The sequence below is a fragment of the Oncorhynchus gorbuscha genome, linkage group LG10 (genome assembly GCF_021184085.1).
Source record: "Oncorhynchus gorbuscha isolate QuinsamMale2020 ecotype Even-year linkage group LG10, OgorEven_v1.0, whole genome shotgun sequence".
In the NCBI taxonomy this organism is placed as follows: domain Eukaryota; kingdom Metazoa; phylum Chordata; class Actinopteri; order Salmoniformes; family Salmonidae; genus Oncorhynchus; species Oncorhynchus gorbuscha.
Genome location: NC_060182.1, coordinates 30,410,347 through 30,431,434, shown reverse-complemented (window position 1 = coordinate 30,431,434; position 21,088 = coordinate 30,410,347). Strand labels below are relative to the sequence as shown.

Sequence of the window (21,088 nt, the reverse complement as noted above, 5' to 3'; positions counted from 1 at the left end):
TGATTAAGAAGTCGGAGCTCTTTTCTGTCTGCATTAACAAGGACAGCACACAGGTCTTTACTTTGTTGTTGTGTGCAAATGAACTCAAGCTTACGGATAATGCCATATGTGATATAGCGAAGCACCTGAGTGAGTTGGGTGTGCAATTACGCAGGCACTTTCCCGAAACGGATGACACAAACAACTGGATTTGTTTTCCCTTTCTTGCCCTGCATCCAGTCCACTTACCAATATCTGAACAAGCGAGCCTCATTGAAATTGCAACAAGCGGTTCTGAAAAAAATTGCATTTAATCAGAAGCCACTGCCAGATTTCTGGATTGGGCTGCGATCAGAGTATCCTGCCTTGACAAATCACGCTGTTTCGCTGTTTAGACACTGATGCCCTTTGCAACCACGTACCTATGTGAGAGTGGATACATGGCCCTCACTAGCATAACTAAATACAGTCACAGACTGTGTGGAGAAAGATTTAAGACTGAGACTCTACAATACAGAGTAATGTGCATCCTTTAAAGCACACCCTTCTCATTAACCTGTGGTTATTTGGTCATCAAAAATTGTGAATAACTCAAGTTTTATATGTAAGATGGCTAAATAAAGAGCAAAATTATTTATTATTTGCCCTGGTCCAATAAGAGCTCTGTCACTTCCCACGAGCTGGATTGTGACGACAACTCTTCTCATTCTCATGTTTAATAAATGTGTGTGTGTGTGTGGAAGGCTTACAATGATGGTAAAACATTTGAGTCCACTGACCCTGGTTCTAGGAGGATTACACAACTGGGGGTTGAATGTTTTGAAGGGGTACGGGACAATAAAACGTTTGAACCACTGCTATTCAGAATCAAAATATTCCAAAACATGTATCCTGTTTGCAACACGGAACTGACGTAATAATTCAAATGTGGCAAAGCAATTCACTTTTTGTCCCGAATACCAATACAACTCATTACTGAGTACTACTCTCCATATTTTCAAAAATGGTGGTGTTTGCATCATGTTATTTGTGTAACTTGCAATCATTAAGAAATTTAGTTTTTCAGGGTGAAAAATAAAGGGTATGTGCAGACAAAATCCTAGAGGAAAACCTTGCTAGTGGCAGGTAGCCTAGCGGTTAAGAGCATTGGGCCAGTAACTGAAAGGTTGCTGGTTCAAATCCCAGATACAACTTGGTGAGAAATCTCTATGCCCTTGAGCAAGGCACTTAACCCTAATTGCCCCTGTAAGGTGTCTGCAAAATTACTATAATGTAAAAATGTTGTCTGCTTTCCACCAGACGCTGAGATGACTTCACCTTAACTTAAAACAATAACTTAAAACACATGGACACATCTAAGCTGGAGATGCTTACCACAAAGGCGGGATGTTCCTGTGAATTGCTGAGTAACAGTTTTGAATTATCTGCTTGAAAGTATATGGTGAGACTTAAATGTTTTTTTAGTAATGATCAATAACCAATTTGACAGAGCTTGAAGAATGCTGAAAAGAATAATGGGCAAATATTGTACAATCCAGGTGTACAAAGCTCTTGGAGACTTACCCAGAAATACTCACAGCTGTAATCGCTGTCAGAAGTGATTCTAACATGTATTGACTCCTAGGTGTAAATACTTATGGAAATTAGATTTCTGTATTTAATTTTCAATACATTTGCAAAAGATTCTCAAATGTTTGCACTTTGTCATTATGGGGAAAAAATAAAATGTTGAATTCAGGCTATATCACAACAAAATGTGCAAAATGTCAAGGGGTATGAATACTCTATGAAGGCACTGTAACTAGGCCCCTACAGGCAATGTACAGCAGATGGTGCATATCATGCCCTACAAGAGTTCAAGACTCAAATTGGGTACATTTTGTTATGCTTAATGAAACTCAACCAATTTAGTAATTGTTCAATTATCTACAAAGATGCAATGAAGGGAAAATTCTTGAAGGGTAGGTAGCATAAACGTAACATGGATTGCATTAGAATATGCATCAAAGTCCCAATGCAAAAGTTGCACCTCATTTTTCTATTTTTCGAGTTATTACATAAAAAGATCTGTATTCCAAAGAAGTCCTATCGGAAAAGTTTTTTCCCAGGTGCGATATAATATGGAGGACCCGGCAAGCCAGCCTATTCCATTCCCTATAATGCAGGGATCATCAACTAGATTCAGCCACGGGCTGATGTTTTTGTTTTTTTGTTATTCTTGAGCGTGGTGGTCAGGGGGCCGGAACATAATTACAAATATTTTGTAGACTGCAAGAATCCCAAACAGATGTTATATTTGACTAAAACATAATAATTTCAAACCTTACTTACATTTGTCTTTTTATTATGAAGCTGAAGTTTCTTCCAGAGGCGAGTTTGGAACTCTGTAGTGAGTGTTGCAACTGAGGACAAACAGGCTTCAGCAACAACGCTTCAGCACTCAGCATTTCAATTCTGTGAGCTTGTGTGGCCTACCACTTTGCGGCTAAACCGTTGTTGCTCCTAGACATTTCAACTTCACAATAACGGCACTTACAGTGAAATTGGGGAGCCCTAGCAGGGCAGAAATCTTACCCCATTGAAGTTCACTTTTTTAAATGGTTAGGGTAGGGTTTAAGTGTAGGGACGTCCCAAGGTTCCCAGATAGCACTAACCCTCGGTAAACAGCGTCAAGCACTCGTCATGGAAATGGCGGTGGTGAAACGTGAATTTGTGACAATTCATACACCAAAATGTTGCTTCAAAGTGCTATTTTGTAACCTGCTATGTTTTTTTTTTCTCAAAATATTGAAATGACAGAGCTTGAGGAATACCCTATGCAAAGATCAAATTTAACGCACCATATTTTGCGGCCTTCAATAAAGGGCTGTAGTCAACGTTACCACGGAGATTAACGTTTCGCACGGCACTTGCTTTTACATTTGGGCATAGCATCCATGGTTTGCTACGACACCCTACCATGACACTTCACGTAACTGTATATAGCCAGTGGACATTTTTGGCACTGTTGAGCTGTCAAACTTCTACTCGGCACTCACCGTAGAAGCACCATCAGTGCGTTTGCAGTAGTTCACTCCTCTTCGACTGTGGTGATGTGCATTAAGCAAACAATTCATTATTTTTGAATGGCTCTCTTTACTGACTCGAGAATCCTAATTCGTTTTTTCTGAGTGACTTGTTCATTTTACTCATTTGTCTGACCTGCTGGCGAGCAATGCATTCTGCCAAAAGTTGTTCACAATCCAGTCCAGTTGCGGCCACTACTAGACCCAGTAATCAACAAATGTACATTGTTTTTAAATTACACTTTTCAGTCTCAGTCACATGACAGCTCCAATAAGCCCTTTATGGCAGAGATATGTATATAATGATGAGATGGTCATGTCTCCACCCTAACAATGGGAGTCGTTGGCGGGAAGGCAGGCGACAAGTTAATGTCCATCTACATCTTTATGTAGGTTATTTTCTGGTGGATTAAACGCAGACAAATGCATCCATAAAAGGCTAATATCATCATATTTTGTGTTTTATTATGTTGGTCTACTGATAAATCGGTCAGGCTAGTTGAGATGAGCAAGATGCAAGTCTACACTCACACAGTATCTGCAACATGGGTTTGCTTCACGCTCTTCAGTGTGGTAGCCACAGGACCAAAACAGTGGAGAAGTTGAGCCTCACTCTTCAATGCTCTCAGTTGCGGAAATTGACCCACTATGCTGTTTACTTTCTGCATCTACATCCTATCACGGGGTCTACCTTTTTGAGTGGCTGAAGTGAAGATGAATGTGTTCTTAATCATACATCTCATCAAGTTGTCTATAGGGCTATTACTGCCATATTAAACACATTTTATTTCAGCAAGCTAATATGTTTGTTTGGCTTGGTGCCTTTTTTGGCTTAACGTGAAGTTTTGGTTGAGTGCAAAGCTCCGATCTAAATCTGTTCCCCTTTTTAAACCAAGTAAACCTCAATGTTCTTGTTGGGTCCACCCCATTAGACAAAGTTGAGGTCTTTGTGCTGTCCAGAGAATGTGACGTTGGGGAGTTTTCCAAGTATGTTTATAAGAGACTCATCACCTGATTGTATCTTTTGAAGTGCTCATCCTCTGCCCCGTCTGTCTTGAGATGGTGTGCACTCCCCTACACTTTCCATAATCTGTTTGTTTTTCTACTATTGTGCTGTAATAAGATATAAACCTTCCTTTTTAGTTAAGTCAAGTACCTACTCTTGATTTAAAGGCTTGTCGCTTAACTGTTGCAATTTCACTACCTAGCCTTCCTTTGCCAATGGCCATTTATTTAGATTAATGGAATTACATGGTAGTTTTATGAGCATACATTTGTACGGTCTTCCTATGTTATTAGCACATTTGTCGTGCTAGTCTCCTATGTTGGGGTAAAAGTGGGCCGCTCTCTTTTCTCCATGCCAGTTCTGGAGTTTGCCCTGCTGACCACATGAGTATGTTAAACATTAGCTATCACCACTAACCCCTCTGGCTTCACTATTGAACAGGTATAGACTGAGACATTACTGCAGCTGAGGGTAAAGAAGGAGAGCGGGTGAGGGTGAATAAGAAAGCCACTAAAACGAGGACGAGGGAGAGAGGAGAAGACAGGGATTTTCTCTCTGACCTTGGGGTATTGACTGGAGCCTGTCTGTATTTTCTAATTGAGGAAATGGATCCACAGACCCCTCTCTGAGTTGCTCAGGTCAGTGCTGCTTTATCTTACCCCGTTTGACGAAGTCTGACAGTCTTGATAAGCCAATCTTTATAGTATACGGAACAGAAATATAAACATGCAACAATTTCAAAGATTTTACTGAGTTAGAGTTCATATCAATTCAAATGAATTCATTAGGCCCTAATCTAATTAATTTAATTTGACTGGGAATACACATATGCATCAGTTTGTCACAGATACCTTTACAAAAATAAGTTAGGGCCATGGATCAGATAACCAGTTCATATCTGGTGTGACCACCATTTGCCTCATGTAGTGCGATACATCTCCTTCGCATAGAGTTGATCAGGCTGTTGATTGTGGCCTGTGGAATGTTCTACTCTTCATTGGCTGTGCGAAGTTGCTGGATATTGGCGGGAACTGGAACACCCTGTTGTACACGTCAATCCAGAGCATCCCAAACATGCTCAGTGGGTGACATGTCTGTTGAGTATGCAGGCCGTGGAAGAACGGGGACATTTTCAGCTTCCAGTAATTATGTACAGATCCTTGCAACATGTGGCCGTGCATTATCATGCTGATACATGAGGTGATGGTGGCAGATGAATAGCACGACAATGGGCCTCAGGATCTCGTCATGGTATCTCTGTGCATTCAAATTGCCATCGACAAAATGCAATGAGGTTTGTTGTCCATTGCTTATGCCTGTCCATACCATAACCCCACCTCCACAATGGGGCACTCTGTTCACAACGTTAACTTAAGCAAACCGCTCGCCCACACGACGCCATACGCATGATCTGCGGTTGTGAGGCCGGTTGGACGTACTGCCAAATTCTCAAACTATATTTTTTTCTATGCGGCTTATGGTAGAGAAATGAACATTAAATTATCTGGCAACAGCTCTGGTGGACATTCCTGCAGTCAGCATGCCAATTGCACTCTACTCTAACTTGAGACATCTTGGGCATTGTGTTGTGTGACAACTGCACATTTTAGTGTGCTTTTATTGCTCCCAGCACAAGGGGCACCTGTGTAATGACACTTCTTAATATGCCACATCTTGGCAAATGAGAAATGCTCACTGATGAGGATGTATGCACATTTGGGTGCAGAATTTGAGAGAAATAAGCTGTTTGTATGTATAGATAGTCTCTGGGATCTTTTTCTTTCAGCTCATGAAACATGGGAAAAACACTTTACATGTTGTGTTTATATTTTTGTTCAGTATAGTTTTAGGCAGAAACCACAAGACAACCTAACAGCCTATGTGAGGTGCTCTACCTTTTTTATTTACAGCAGATTTATTTTTACGCTTGGTCTCTTCAGCAGTTTCTTTGGGAGCTTATCTTGTTTGTGCATTGGGCTATTAAACAAGCCTGTTTTTAGATTCCCGGCCAATGAATGTGTGAACAAAAGCTGTTGCCCAACAAAGACCACCCGGTGAGCGGTGAGCTATGAGCGGTGAGCATGGTGAGTGCTCATTGACTCAGCAGATGAGTTCTCACTTGGGTTGAAGTCTGACATGAAGAGACCCCACATGACTTTCCAGTTTAGGTGGCATTGTTGTTCCCCACAGGAGGATCACTTTACTACGACATAGGCCTACTTTTCTATTTTGGCAAATTCCTGTCAGGTGTTTTGTTTAACATACAGTGCCTAGTGAAAGTCTACACACCCCTTGCACAGTCTTCACATTTTGCAGTTTTAAATTAGGATTAATTGGGATTTTGTGGTTGTTCATTTTGATTTTTCCCTACCGTTCTACACGACCTACTCCACATTTAAAAAAAATAAAATTATAGAAAAAAGACCCCCAGCAATAAAAGATTGTGTACAGTACCAGTCAAAAGTCTGGACACCCTACTCAAGTTTTTCCTTTTATTTTTTACTATTTTCTACATTGTAGAATAATAGTGAAGACATCAACACTATGAAATAACACATGGAATCCTGTAGTAACCAAAAAAAGTTTTCAACAAATCAAAATATATTTGAGTTTTTTTTCATTGTAGGCACGCTTTTCCTTGACAGCTTTGCACCCTCTTGGCATTCTCTCAACCAGCTTCATAAGGTAATCACCTGGAATGCATTTCAAATGTAAAAGTACATTTGTTGAATTGCTTTCCTTAATGCGTTTGAGCCAATCACCTGTTGTGACAAGGTATGGGTGGTATACAGAAGATTACCCCATTGGTAAAAGACCAAGTCTATATTATGGCAAGAACAGCTCAAATAGGCAAAGAGAAACGACAGTCCGTCATTACTTTAAGACCTGGTCAGTCAATACAGAAATTTTCAAGAACTTTGAAAGTTTCTTCAAGTGCAGTTGCAGAAACCGTCAAGCACTATGATGAAACTGGCTCTCATGAGGACCGCCACAGGGAAGGATACAGACCAAATACATGCTTCAGAGTTCAAGTAACTGACACATCTCAACATCAACTGTTCAGAGGAGATTGCGTGAATCGGACTTCAGGGTTGAATTGCTGCAAAGAAACCACTACTAAAGGACACCATAAGACGAAGAGACTTGTTTGGGCCAAGAAACACAAGCAATGGACATTAGACCAGTGGGAATCTGTCCTTTGGTCTGATGAGTCCAAATATTAGATTTTTGGTTCCAACTGCCGTGTCTCTGTGATACGCAGAGTAGGTGAACAGATGCTCTCCGCATGTGTGGTTCCCACCGTGAAGCAGGGAGGAGAATGTGTGGGGGTGCTTTGCTGGTGACACTGTCTGTGAATTATTTAGAATTCAAGCCATTCTTAACCAGCATGGCAACATTTACATTTAAGTCATTTAGCAGACGCTCTTATCCAGAGCGACTTACAAATTGGTGCATTCACCTTATGACATCCAGTGGAACAGTCACTTTACAATAGTGCATCTAAATCTTAAAAGGGGGGGTGAGAGGGATTACTTATCCTATCCTAGGTATTCCTTAAAGAGGTGGGGTTTCAGGTGTCTCCGGAAGGTGGTGATTGACTCCGCTGTCCTGGCGTCATGAGGGAGTTTGTTCCACCATTGGGGGCCAGAGCAGCGAACAGTTTTGACTGGGCTGAGCGGGAACTGTACTTCCTCAGTGGTAGGGAGGCGAGCAGGCCAGAGGTGGATGAACGCAGTGCCCTTGTTTGGGTGTAGGGCCTGATCAGAGCCTGGAGGTACTGAGGTGCCGTTCCCCTCACAGCTCCGTAGGCAAGCACCATGGTCTTGTAGCGGATGCGAGCTTCAACTGGAAGCCAGTGGAGAGAGCGGAGGAGCGGGGTGACGTGAGAGAACTTGGGAAGGTTGAACACCAGACGGGCTGCGGCGTTCTGGATGAGTTGTAGGGGTTTAATGGCACAGGCAGGGAGCCCAGCCAACAGCGAGTTGCAGTAATCCAGACGGGAGATGACAAGTGCCTGGATTAGGACCTGCGCCGCTTCCTGTGTGAGGCAGGGTCGTACTCTGCGGATGTTGTAGAGCATGAACCTACAGGAACGGGCCACCGCCTTGATGTTGGTTGAGAACGACAGGGTGTTGTCCAGGATCACGCCAAGGTTCTTAGCGCTCTGGGAGGAGGACACAATGGAGTTGTCAACCGTGATGGCGAGATCATGGAACGGGCAGTCCTTCCCCGGGAGGAAGAGCAGCTCCGTCTTGCCGAGGTTCAGCTTGAGGTGGTGATCCGTCATCCACACTGATATGTCTGCCAGACATGCAGAGATGCGATTCGCCACCTGGTCATCAGAAGGGGGAAAGGAGAAGATTAATTGTGTGTCGTCTGCATAGCAATGATAGGAGAGACCATGTGAGGCTATGACAGAGCCAAGTGACTTGGTGTATAGCGAGAATAGGAGAGGGCCTAGAACAGAGCCCTGGGGGACACCAGTGGTGAGGGCGCGTGGTGAGGAGACAGATTCTCGCCACGCCACCTGGTAGGAGCGACCTGTCAGGTAGGACGCAATCCAAGCGTGGGCCGCGCCGGAGATGCCCAACTCGGAGAGGGTGGAGAGGAGGATCTGATGGTTCACAGTATCGAAGGCAGCCGATAGGTCTAGAAGGATGAGAGCAGAGGAGAGAGAGTTAGCTTTAGCAGTGCGGAGCGCCTCCGTGATACAGAGGAGAGCAGTCTCAGTTGAATGACTAGTCTTGAAACCTGACTGATTTGGATCAAGAAGGTCATTCAGAGAGATAGCGGGAGAGCTGGCCAAGGACGGCACGTTCAAGAGTTTTGGAGAGAAAAGAAAGAAGGGATACTGGTCTGTAGTTGTTGACATCGGAGGGATCGAGTGTAGGTTTTTTCAGAAGGGGTGCAACTCTCGCTCTCTTGAAGACGGAAGGGACGTAGCCAGCGGTCAGGGATGAGTTGATGAGCGAGGTGAGGTAAGGGAGAAGGTCTCCGGAAATGGTCTGGAGAAGAGAGGGGATGGGGTCAAGCGGGCAGGTTGTTGGGTGGCCGGCCGTCACAAGACGCGAGATTTCATCTGGAGAGAGAGGGGAGAAAGAGGTCAGAGCACAGGGTAGGGCAGTGTGAGCAGAACCAGCGGTGTCGTTTGACTTAGCAAACGAGGATCGGATGTCGTCACCTTTTCAAAATGGTTGACGAAGTCATCTGCAGAGAGGGAGGGGGGGGATTCAGGAGGGAGGAGAAGGTGGCAAAGAGCTTCCTAGGGTTAGAGGCAGATGCTTGGAATTTAGAGTGGTAGAAAGTGGCTTTAGCAGCAGAGACAGAGGAGGAAAATGTAGAGAGGAGGGTGTGAAAGGATGCCAGGTCCGCAGGGAGGCGAGTTTTCCTCCATTTGCGCTCGGCTGCCCACAGCATTCTGCAGCGATACATCATCCTGCCTGTCCTTCAACCCAAATATCTCCAAGCCTTATGAGCTATTTTCTATGCTATATAAACAAATTTGTGTTGAAGGACAGGTGGAAACACATGAGGTTTGCCAGACTTTTTTACAGGATTGCACGGGGGTTATAACAGCAAAAACAAGTTAAAAAATAAATAAAATAAAGTTGTGGTCTAGGATGTTAAGATTGGTGTACATTATTAGTCCGTATCTTGTTATACTATAGCTACCCTCCTGGCAGATGTGAATCGGAACGAATAGAATTTAAATCAATGATATGAACACATTTAGTATGGGGCTATGCGAAGATAAAGGATTTCTACAGTAGAAATGGTTAAAAAGTTGTCCTAGGTTCCACACTACAGTATACGTTCCTATTTAAAATTCTCAGCCTTTTTTGGGGGTACTAAGCTAACATACAGTATGGAATTGTTTAAGATTGTCATATTATGGATTATTTAGGAATTTGATTTTGAATTTTAGGACTCCTTTATGTATAATTTCTTTTGTATTTATTTATTTTATAAAACATTTCATTTGACCTTTTCGTACTATAGCCCATAGATACGCTTTGAATTACATATTCATAAATGGCTAAAAACATATTCCTTATTATTAATTTTTTGACTATGTTTTTGAAGTGTCTGTCCTATATCTAGGAGATATAAGAAAGCTCAGGATTTGTTATTTTTTGTTGACACATTTAACCCCTTTTTTTGCGGGGACACAACCTTAACCCAATGGGTTACCTTCAGATGAGTCCCGTGACACTTGTGGGGGTCGTAGAGCACAGCGGAGAACACTGTTCGCGTCTTCCCTTTCCATTTTGAGGTCATATTAGTTGGTAGCTCAAACGGTACAGCCACTACAGACCGAAGTTGGCACAGCATTACCAATGTCAGATTTGTATTATACTATTTAGATTGACTCACGGGTGTGTCAATGGATGTTAAAGGATTAAAATTGCTGTCACTATTTTAACTTTATAAATGTAGTTTAGGAATGTAAAGGATTTCACGTTGTTCCGACACGCTCGCTGCTGATAAATATACACTGGGTTAAACTAATGGTACACAAAATATATCAGTAGAGCCAATATATCTGGCTTATGAAAACACTTCTCTTTGGATGCAATGTTTAAAAAAATATTTTGATCTTAAAGATCTATGCTCCCCCAATCTTTCTACCCCAGGTCCTCATTTAAAAAACAGCCCGAGCTATAGGTTGGCGACACGGGTGATTTTTAAAAGGAATGTCCTAGAAAAATAATTGAATTTGGTAAATTTGCAGTTGGCCTGAATGTGGTTATATGTGCATATGCATATTCACTGCAGTGTACAAAACATTAGGAGCACCTGCTCTTTCCATGATAGACTGACCAGGTGAATCCCGGGGAATGCGATTATCCATTATTGATGTCATCTGTTAAATCCACTTCAATCAGTGTAGATGAGCCCTGCGACGTGGACTGTGTGCCATTCAGAGGGTGAATGGGCAAGACATCAAATCAAATGTATTTATATAGCCCTTCGTACATCAGCTGATATCTCAAAGTGCCGTACAGAAACACAGCCTAAAACCCCAAACAGCAAGCAATGCAGGTGTAGAAGCATGGTGGCTAGGAAAAACATCCTAGAAAGGCCTAAACCTAGGAAGAAACCTAGAGGAACCAGGCTATGTGGGGTGGCCAGTCCTCTTCTGGCTGTGCCGGGTGGAGATTATAACAGAACATGGCCAAGATGTTCAAATGTTCATAAATGACCAGCATGGTCGAATAATAATAAGGCAGAACAGTTGAAACTGGAGCAGCAGCACGGTCAGGTGGACTGGGGACAGCAAGGAGTCATCATGTCAGGTAGTCCTTGGGCATGGTCCTAGGGCTCAGGTCCTCAGAGAGAAAGAAAGAAAGAAGGAGAGAATTAGAGAACGCACACATAGATTCACACAGGACACCGAATAGGACAGGAGAAGTACTCCAGATATAACAAACTGACCCTAGCCCCTCGACACAAACTACTGCAGCATAAATACCGGAGGCTGAGACCGGAGGGGTCAGGAGACACTGTGGCCCCATCCGAGGACACCCCCGGACAGGGCCAAACAGGAAGGATATAACCCCACCCACTTTGCCAAAGCACAGCCCCCACACCACTAGAGGGATCAGATTTTAGTGCCTTGAAAGGACTGGACTGATATGTCAACCCTTAGGGGTGATTATCAGAATGGGACTAAGTGAACCACAAATGTTGTCAGTCAAACCTGTCTAAAATGGCTGACGTATCAATCTTACTAGGAGTAACAAAATGGTTTGCTGCTCTAAAGGGGAGTTCATCTCCCTCCAATTTATCACACGCTATGATAGTCTGTCAGCCCAATTGGCTATACCGTTGGACATGTCTCACGCTAGTTTTAATCCTAAAGGTTAGGTGCCAGTCTGTTTTTGTTAACTGTGTTCTGTGCTTATCTGGGATATCAGAGTTCAGTCAATAATTTCCACAGAGAGAGACTCTGTCTTTTACTGTGTGCTAATCTGATTTGTATGTCTGTGTCGATCCTCTGACCGCTGTTCTCCTCTGAACTTTGAACTATGAGGGATGGCAAATAGAGGATGGGCTGAATGCACATTTTTGAAAGCTCATTTTGGAGATGGGACAGGAGGGGAGATTAGATTTTGTGGTCCCAACTGTCATCTAGTTAGTGGTAACAGATGATGCACCTTGACCTCGGTCTGAACAGAGCTACCATACTTCATCCTGTCTAGTTTTTGAGACCATGAAGACTACAGTTCTGTTTTTAGTTTGCTCTTAAATGTATGTTATCTGCTAATGGAATGGAATGTCATAAAAGCTTGATCAAAGGGAGAGATCCTAATATGTATGTACATACAGTGGGGCAAAAAAGTATTTAGTCAGCCACCAATTGTGCATGTTCTCCCAATTAAAAAGATGAGGCCTGTAATTTTCATCATGGGTACACTTCAACTATGACAGACAAAATGAGGAAAAAAAATCCAGAAAATCACATTGTAGGATTTTTTATTTATTTGCAGATTATGGTGGAAAATAAGTATTTGGTCAATAACAAAAGTTAATCTCAATACTTTGTTTATATACCCTTTGTTGGCAATGATGGAGGTCAAACGTTTTCTGTAAGTCTTCACAAGGTTTTCACACACTGTTGCTGGTATTTTGGCCCATTCCTCCATGCAGATCTCCTCTAGAGCAGTGATGTTTTGGGGCTGTTGCTGGGCAACACAGACTTTCAACTCTCCAAAGATTTTCTATGGGGTTGAGACCTGGAGACTGGCTAGGCCACTCCAGGACCTTGAAATGCTTCTTACGGAGCCACTCCTTCATTGCCCGGGCGGTGTGTTTGGGATCATTGTCATGCTGAAAGACCTAGCCACGTTTCATCTTCAATGCCCTTGCTGATGGTAGGCTTTGTTACTTTTGTCCCAGCTCTCTGCCGGTCATTCACTAGGTCCCCCCATGTGGTTCTGGGATTTTTGCTCACCGTTCTTTTGATCATTTTGACCCCACGGGGTGAGATCTTGCGTGGAGCCCCAGATCGAGGGAGATTATCAGTGGTCTTGTATGTCTTCCATTTCCTTATAATTGCTCCCACAGTTGATTTCTTCAAACCAAGCTGCTTACCTATTGCAGATTGTCTTCCCAGCCTGGTGCAGGTCTACAATTTTGTTTCTGGTGTCCTTTGACAGCTCTTTGGTCTTGGCCATAGTAGAGTTTGGAGTGTGACTGTTTGAGGTTGTGGACAGGTGTCTTTTATACTGATAACAAGTTCAAACAGGTGCCATTAATACAGGTAGCGAGTGGAGGACAGAGTAGCCTCTTAACCTGTAGTGACGCCCAGCCCGTGAACGGGACCGTTATCATCTGACACTAATTAGCATAAGGCAATGGACATTAATCTTCCTATTCATGAAAATCACAAGTTAAATATATTGGAACCCAGCATAGCATTTTGTTAATCACCCTGTAATCTCAGATTTTCAAAATATGCTTTACAGCCAACGCTAGACAAGCATTTGTGTAAGTTTATCATAGCCTAGCATAGCATTATGCCTTGCTAGCAGCAGGCAAACTTGTCATGGAAATCAGAAAAGCATCAAATTAAATCGTTTACCTTTGATGAACTTCGGATGTTTTCCCTCACGTGACTCCCAGCCAAAGTTAATTTTTTCCCCCCAAAAATCGAAATAGCTCCATTTGTTCTTCACGTTTGGCTGAGAAATCGCCCGGAAATTGCAGTCACCACAACGCCGAAAAATATTCCAAATTAGCTCCATAATATAGACAAACATGGCAAACGTTGTTTAGAATCCATCCTCAAGGTGTTTTTCTAATATCTATTTGATAATATATTGTTTATTCGTTTTTCACTCTGACCGATTGGAGTGATGGATACCTCTGTAGTTTACACGAGAATCTCTCTCGGAGCCACCATGTGACAACTTGCGCAATGTGGCTGCCTACAGCTATTCTTCAACAGAAATGCGTAAAACTACATCACAATGCTGTTGACACCTTGGGGAATACGTAGAAAGCGTAACTCGTTGATGGTAAATTCACAGCTGAATAGGGACTCATTGGAACGCAGCGCTTTCAAAACCTGGGGCACTTCCGGATTGGATTTTTCTCAGGCTTTCGCCAGCAACATCAGTTATGTTATACTCACAGACAATATCTTTACAGTTTTGGAAACGTTAGTGGTTTCTATCCAAAGCTGTCAATTATATGCATATTCTAGCATCTTTTCCTGACAAAATATCCAGTTTAAAACGGGAATATTTTTTGTCCAAAATGAAAATACTGCCCCCTAACACCAAGAGGTTAAAGAAGAAGTTACAGGTCTGTGAGAGCCAGAAATCTTGCTTGTTTGTAGGTGACCAAATACTTATTTTCCACCATAATTTGCAAATAAATTCATTAAAAATCCTACAATGTGATTTTCTGTATTTTTTTCCTTCTCATTTTGTCTGTCACAGTTGAAGTGTACCTAGGATAAATTACAGGCCTCTCCTTTTTAAGTGGGAGAACTTGCACAATTGGTGGCTGATAATACTTTTTTGCCCCACTGTACATGCATGCACTACCTTTCAAAAGGTTGGGGTCTCTTAGAAACCCCCCCCCCCTTTTTTTGTCCATTTTAAAATAAGATCAAATGGATCAGAAATACAGTGGAGACATAAATGTTGTAAATTACTGTTGTAGCTGGAAATGGCTGATTTGTTTATGGAATATCTACATAGGTGTGTAGAAGCCCATTTATCTACCATCCACTTCTTTGTTCCAATGGCACGTTGTGTTAGCTAATCCAAGTATATCATTTTAAAAGGCTAATTGATCATTAGAACCATTTTGCTGTCATGTTAACACAGATGGAAAGTGTTGTTCTGATTTAAAGAAGCAATAAAACTGGCCTTTAGTAGTTGAGTATCTGGAGCTTCAGCATTTGTGGTTTCGATTACAGGCTCAAAATGGCAGGAAACGAAGAAGTCTCCTCTTCACTGTTGACTGGTGTTTTTGCAGGTACTATTTAATGAAGCTGTCAGTTGAGGACTTGTGTGGTGTCTGTTTCTCAAACTAGACACTCAAATGTAATTGTCCTCTTGCGCAGTTGTTCACCGGGGCCTCTCAATCTATTCTGGTTAGAGCCAGTTTGCGCTGTTCTGTGTGAGGGAGTAGAGGGTTATTTTGTTTTTAGCCATTTTGAGCCTAATCGAACCCACAAATGCTGATGCTCCAGTTACTCAAATCTAATCTCACTTTTGTCAGCCTGTCAAAAACACAAACGTCTTATTAATTTCCAGCCAATGGCGAAAACAAGGTCTAAAGTTCAGTGGCTCCAGTAGTTTGGATCTGGGGCAAGGGCTTTTTCCCCCCAGTGATAATGCAGACTTACATTTTTTTTAAATAAAATGTATGAGCAAGATGATAATACAAATTATCCAGTTTCAGATGCCCATATCCAGAACTGCTTAGGGAAGCCTGGTGATTTCATTAGTATATCTGTTTGTACAGCTGGGCATGTGTTGAACCCTGCCTACTGTGCCCATGGCTAAACAACCATGTCTGCTCCAGAAGTGCCCAGGATTGATGACATGGCCTGTATGCTAGGTTCTGCACAATTAATCTATTTCAGATCGAAATTGCACTATTGGCATGTGCAATATCCATATCACAAGGCTGTGATTTTATTTGACAATCCGTTAAAGCTGCAGTATGTAACTATTTGGGCAATCTCAACAAATTTACATAGAAATATGTGTTATAGATCTGTCACTCATTGAAAGCAAGTATATGAAGTGTATAAGAATCTGTTCTTAGTGCGTTATTTCTATGCTTTCCGTTCTTTAGTTTTAGTTTTTGCATTTTATACTTTGGGTTTTGTACACCATCTTCAATCAGTGGAAACTACAATATTTTCGGTTATGGGCTCGGTATTTCACAGCGGTTTAGATGGTACAGTGATTCTATACACTACCTGCTTGTTTTGTCACAAACTAAAATTAAGCTAACTATTGCAATTTTAGCAACCAGGAAATGGCAGAGCAATTTCGGCGTAGTCTTTTAATACATCAAAAACTGTACTATGGTAACTCCTCCAATGAGATGCGCTACTAGACTCTGTTCATTCACTATCTACATACACATAGGATGCTGACCAATCACAAGTGGGCGCTCACTCTGCATGGCACGCACATGCTGGCCAATCACAAGCGTCCCCGCATGCTGGTGAGAGAGAAAGGGCATTGGTCGTGTTGGAAACATGAGTGCTGCTAGTGCTAACGAAAGTCGATTTGGTGCCAATGAAGGGTGCATCTTCATTGGAAATAGCAGTATTTCGGCTACAGGGCGATGTCAACCAAATGCAAGTGTTGTGCTTACATTTACATTTACATTTAAGTCATTTAGCAGACGCTCTTATCCAGAGCGACTTACAAATTGGTGCATTCACCTTATGACATCCAGTGGAACAGCCACTTTACAATAGTGCATCTAAATATTTTAAGGGGGGTGAGAAGGATTACTTTATCCTATCCTAGGTATTCCTTAAAGAGGTGGGGTTTCAGGTGTCTCCGGAAGGTGGTGATTGACTCCGCTGTCCTGGTGTCGTGAGGGAGTTTGTTCCACCATTGGGGAGCCAGAGCAGTGAACAGTTTTGACTGGGCTGCTTGATTGATTGCCGATACATTTTCAGGCTCAAGTAAAATATTTTGCCTGCGCTACAGACTGATATACCGGTCCACTAATATAGGACTAGTAACGGCCCAGTGCACGACTTTAGTGAAGAAAAAATTCGGGGGGTGCTGCAACACCCACAGCAACCCTACTTCCTGCTGCCGTGCAAGTCTACATCCCAACGCTGCGAAACAAAATTAAGGGAGAAACATGCTACTTTGAAGGAATGGACCAGACTACAATGTTTTGGACACAGGCTGCATCTTGCAATCAGTAGGCTACATATTACATGTTTTTCAGGTACTTTAATTTATTTCAATTATCATAATGATTGAGCCTACAATCATAATCTTCCTATTCGATCTACAGCCTATGGCTGCCTGAATATATAATTAACTTAGGTTATTTAGGAACTCATGTGCTGCGCTAATAGCACACTATATTTTGATTATGTTTGTGGGCCTCCCGAGTGGCGCAGTGGTCTAAGGCACTGCATCCCAGTGCTAGCTATGCCACTGGAGATTCTGGTTCGAGTCCAAACTCTGTTGCCGCGACCGGGAGACCCATTTTGCCCAGCGTCGTCGGGATTAGGGGAGGGTTTAGCCGGCAGGGATTGTCTTGTCCCATCGCACACCAACGACTATGGCGGGCCGGGCGCAATGCACTCTGACACGGTCGCCAGGTGTATGGTGTTCCCTCTAACACATTGGTGCGGCTGGCTTCCGTGTTAAGTGGGCATTGTGTCAAGAAGCAGTGCGGCTTGGCTGGGTTGTGTTTTAACCGTGTCTGATGGTATTACTAAGTGTTTGAAAATCGACCTTTGCCTCTCCCGAGTCCCATCACTGCATCTCCCATACGGACAAGACTAACTACCAGGTGGATACCATGAAATTGGGGCAAAATTGTTTGTTAATATGTAGGTGTAGTAATAATATATAGCCGATAACGATGTTAGAAAATATTTGTTTCATTTGGTTCTGTGTTCAGTTAGCACAGTATGTATTTAATTTGTTGATCTCATTTTAGAAGTGATGTTCTCTACCCTGACACTTGTTTTAACCATGTCTGATGGAATTACTATTATTAAGTGTTTGAAAATTTCAAATTCACTATCTGGCCCCCCCAAAAATATCACGATTAGATATTTAGTGTAAATCATGCAGCCCTACCATATGCTACCATGTGTTTTTCACCTGACCTGTCACATGTGTGCATCTCACCCTGTCTTACCCTCGCCTGCACTTAACCTCGGTAAGGATGCTACCCACCTGCTTTTTGTTGTTGTTGGGGCCCTTCAGCTCACTTTCGCCCCTATGATTGTTGCTTTGATAACATGCAAAACAAGGAGGCACAACATGGTGCATTGACCTGATGTTTTTTGGAGAGTGTAACTAGTGTGCCGTCTCTCAGAGCAATGCACCCACGGGGTGCACGTTAGCTGCATTAGCTAAATAAGTGGAATTTATTTGCCAGTGCAGGTGATTAAGACTGGCTCCAGAGTTGTGTCTTTACATATTTAGAGATGTAAAAAATAGTTGACAAAAATATTTAGCTCAGAAAAACAAACTTTACTTGGCCTACAGCAAGATGACCTTGACACAGGCAAAACGTCTCAATGGTAGAGCTGTAGTAGTAACAGCCTGTTACCTGAATGGAGAGACTGAGGATCCTGTAAGGACTTGCCCCATCCTGGCAGAAACCATGCACATTCTCATTGCGTTAAAGGTGCAGTCAATCTACAAAGGACCTTCTAATAAGCCTGTTTGCATGGGCAGGAGTTTCGGCTTGGCTGGTGACATCACCAGGTGGTAAATTGGTTTATAGACTAATAACAGACATCCAAACCTCTCTGCCAATAACAGCTAGTTTTCAGTTTCCCCCTCTCCACTCAGACCACTCCCAGACAGTCATAGCTAAAAATCTATTTTTGTCCATTTTAATGGACAGCTATTATGGTAAGATAATCGTTACCAATAAATTATTTGATATTGATATAAAAGTGGCTGCATTGGCCATTTAATGCAAACAGACATCATTAGCATAAACATTAGCCTAACGTCCCTTAACTGGGATAAACCAATTACATAAAGGGGTGTAACCTGTGTCTAAATCTGTGGAATTTTTCGATCTCATCCAGGGTGGCACAGCGTTGGGCCAGTAATCAAAAGGTTGCTGGTTCGGATCTCCGAACTGACTAGATGATACAAAAACATGTATGTACCCTTGAGCAAGGCACTTAGCTGTACTTGCTCCAGTAAGTTAAATACGAAGCCTAAACATTTTTAAAGTAAATTATTACCAGACTCTGGCGTTTTGTTCTTTACATGATACAAAGCATAATATTAGAAGGGGTTAGAGATTTTAATCTAGCAAGCCAACGTTTGTACCAAACAATCAGTCCTTTTTGTGTGGAAACAAATGGAGGGAAATGTTCCGACTTGGCGATGGCTCAGTCACATCGTCAGTGACTTAACGCGGCTCACATGGCCCCCTCTCCTACGGCTCCCCCATCTTTAATGGTTTCTGGGTCGTTTGCTCTGTGTGAGTGCCCGGTTAGATAACGTCAACACTTTCTTCCCTTTCATTTGATGTCCTGTAGCTGTGCTCTTCTGTGGAGGCTACTGGTGGTTGGTTGATGTTTCTCAGGTCTGGAGGGACAGACAATGGGAACAATCTGCACTTTCAGTGTAGTGACTGGTGGAAAAAAAAATCATTCTGATTATTAGTTGTGCCTGAGGCACTGAGGAGCAAGGTCTATTGCACAGCAATGTGACATGCAACCAGCCTTTTCATTCTCTGAGTGAAGCTCCAGGCAGGCAAGTCTTTTACTGTCATATGGCTATGTTGGAACATCAGATTTGTAATGGCAAGAACTCACAAAGACAAGAAGGTCACAGCACTTTAGTGTAGGGGGTGTGTCTGACCAGACGAGGACATGGATGCAGTCGAAGCAAGGGTGGCGGATCCTTGACCTGGGTAGATCACATGAAACTTCTGTAGCTTAATAGCCTAGCTTAATAGTGTACTTGTTCCATTGTTTTACATATGCTTCCATCCAGTGAAACTTGCAGAGCATGCATTGTTGCTTAACGTGTTGATACAGCTGTCTATTTACTGGGTCTTGTTAGCATCTGCTCAATGCCTAAATGGTATTGACCGGACTGAGATTTGTGTTCAATGCACAGCATTGTTGGTGGGTGGATCATGTTTAGAAAGAAAGCGATTATCCCCATTTTGTGTAGAGTTCAAAGAGAGAATTGTTTTATGGGACAACTGGTTCTATCCTTGTCAAAATTACAATTAGACCAAGCTACTAGGCAAACCAAAATACAACAGATGTTGAAAGTGCACGCTCACTACTACACAATTAGGAATGTTAGTCCTAGTTTCCATTTAGGTCTCTGTGTTTGGGGTGTGATGGTGATCAGGAGCCCATGTTTCAGTGATTGGCACAAAAACGTGAGACTGGCAATGTGCGACTTGTCTAGCTTTGGGGCAGCCTGGCCTTTTTATTAGGCATTGATCTTTACGCAACTCTTAGCCAGTCAAGCAACAACCTGATGTTTCCTTCCAGAAATGGAGGCTCCCTTGTCTGTATACATTGTTTTCAGCTTCTTCCTAAGCGTGCAATCATCACTATTTAACGGAAAAAAAACTTGTTTTTCTGCTCTTGCCCTGACGTGAACCATGGACAAACACACTAAATGCTCCAACCAACCAGTGCCTTTGTCAGCAGAAATGGACAACAGCTGTTAAATTATTCAAATCTTGGCTAACCCTTGTTGGTTTCTCTAGTACAATGATGAATAATGTTATGGCCTGTGGTAGTTCTGATTTTGATTTAGCTATGTCTATCAATCAACACCCCCACGTTGGCATTATTGACCCCCAAAAAAAAAATATATACATACTCATTAAGAAGGAAAGAAATTCCACAAATTAACTTTTAACAAGGCACACCTGTTAATTGAAATGCATTCCAGGTGACTACCCCATGAACCTGGTTGAGAACTCGGGATTGGCTTCGGGACAAGTCTCAATGTCCTTGAGTGGCTCAGCCAGACGCCGATCAAACATCTCTGGAGAGTCCTAAAAATAGCTGTGCAGCAATACTCCCCATCTGATCTGACAGAGCTTGAGAGGATCTGCAGAAAAATGGGAGAAACTCCCCAAATACAGGTGTGCCAAGTCATATCCAAAAAGCCTCGAGGCTGTAATCGCTTCCAAAGGTGCTTAAACAAACTACTGAATGTTAAGGGTCTGAATACTTATGTAAATGTCATATTTCTGTTTTTTTTTTGTAATATATATGTTTGCAAAATGTTTTTTTTTTTAATCTGTTTTTTCCTTGTCATTATGGGGTATTGTGTGCAGATTGGTGAAGGGGGGGGGG

At 42.5% G+C, this 21,088-nt stretch overlaps 1 protein-coding gene across 7 annotated transcripts in view; it reads left to right on the top strand.

Moving 5' to 3' along the window:
- Positions 1–21,088, top strand: part of LOC124045846 (vitamin D3 receptor A-like) — an 83,560-nt gene that overhangs the window by 25,443 nt on the left and 37,029 nt on the right. The window contains exon 1 of one of the 7 annotated variants that reach the window (XM_046365560.1): positions 4,511–4,688. The exons of the other annotated variants lie outside the window; for them this stretch is intronic. The gene's annotated coding sequence lies outside the window, so the exon portion shown is untranslated. Of the gene's footprint in view, positions 1–4,510; positions 4,689–21,088 lie in introns of those variants that run through there. 7 annotated transcript variants of the gene reach the window in all.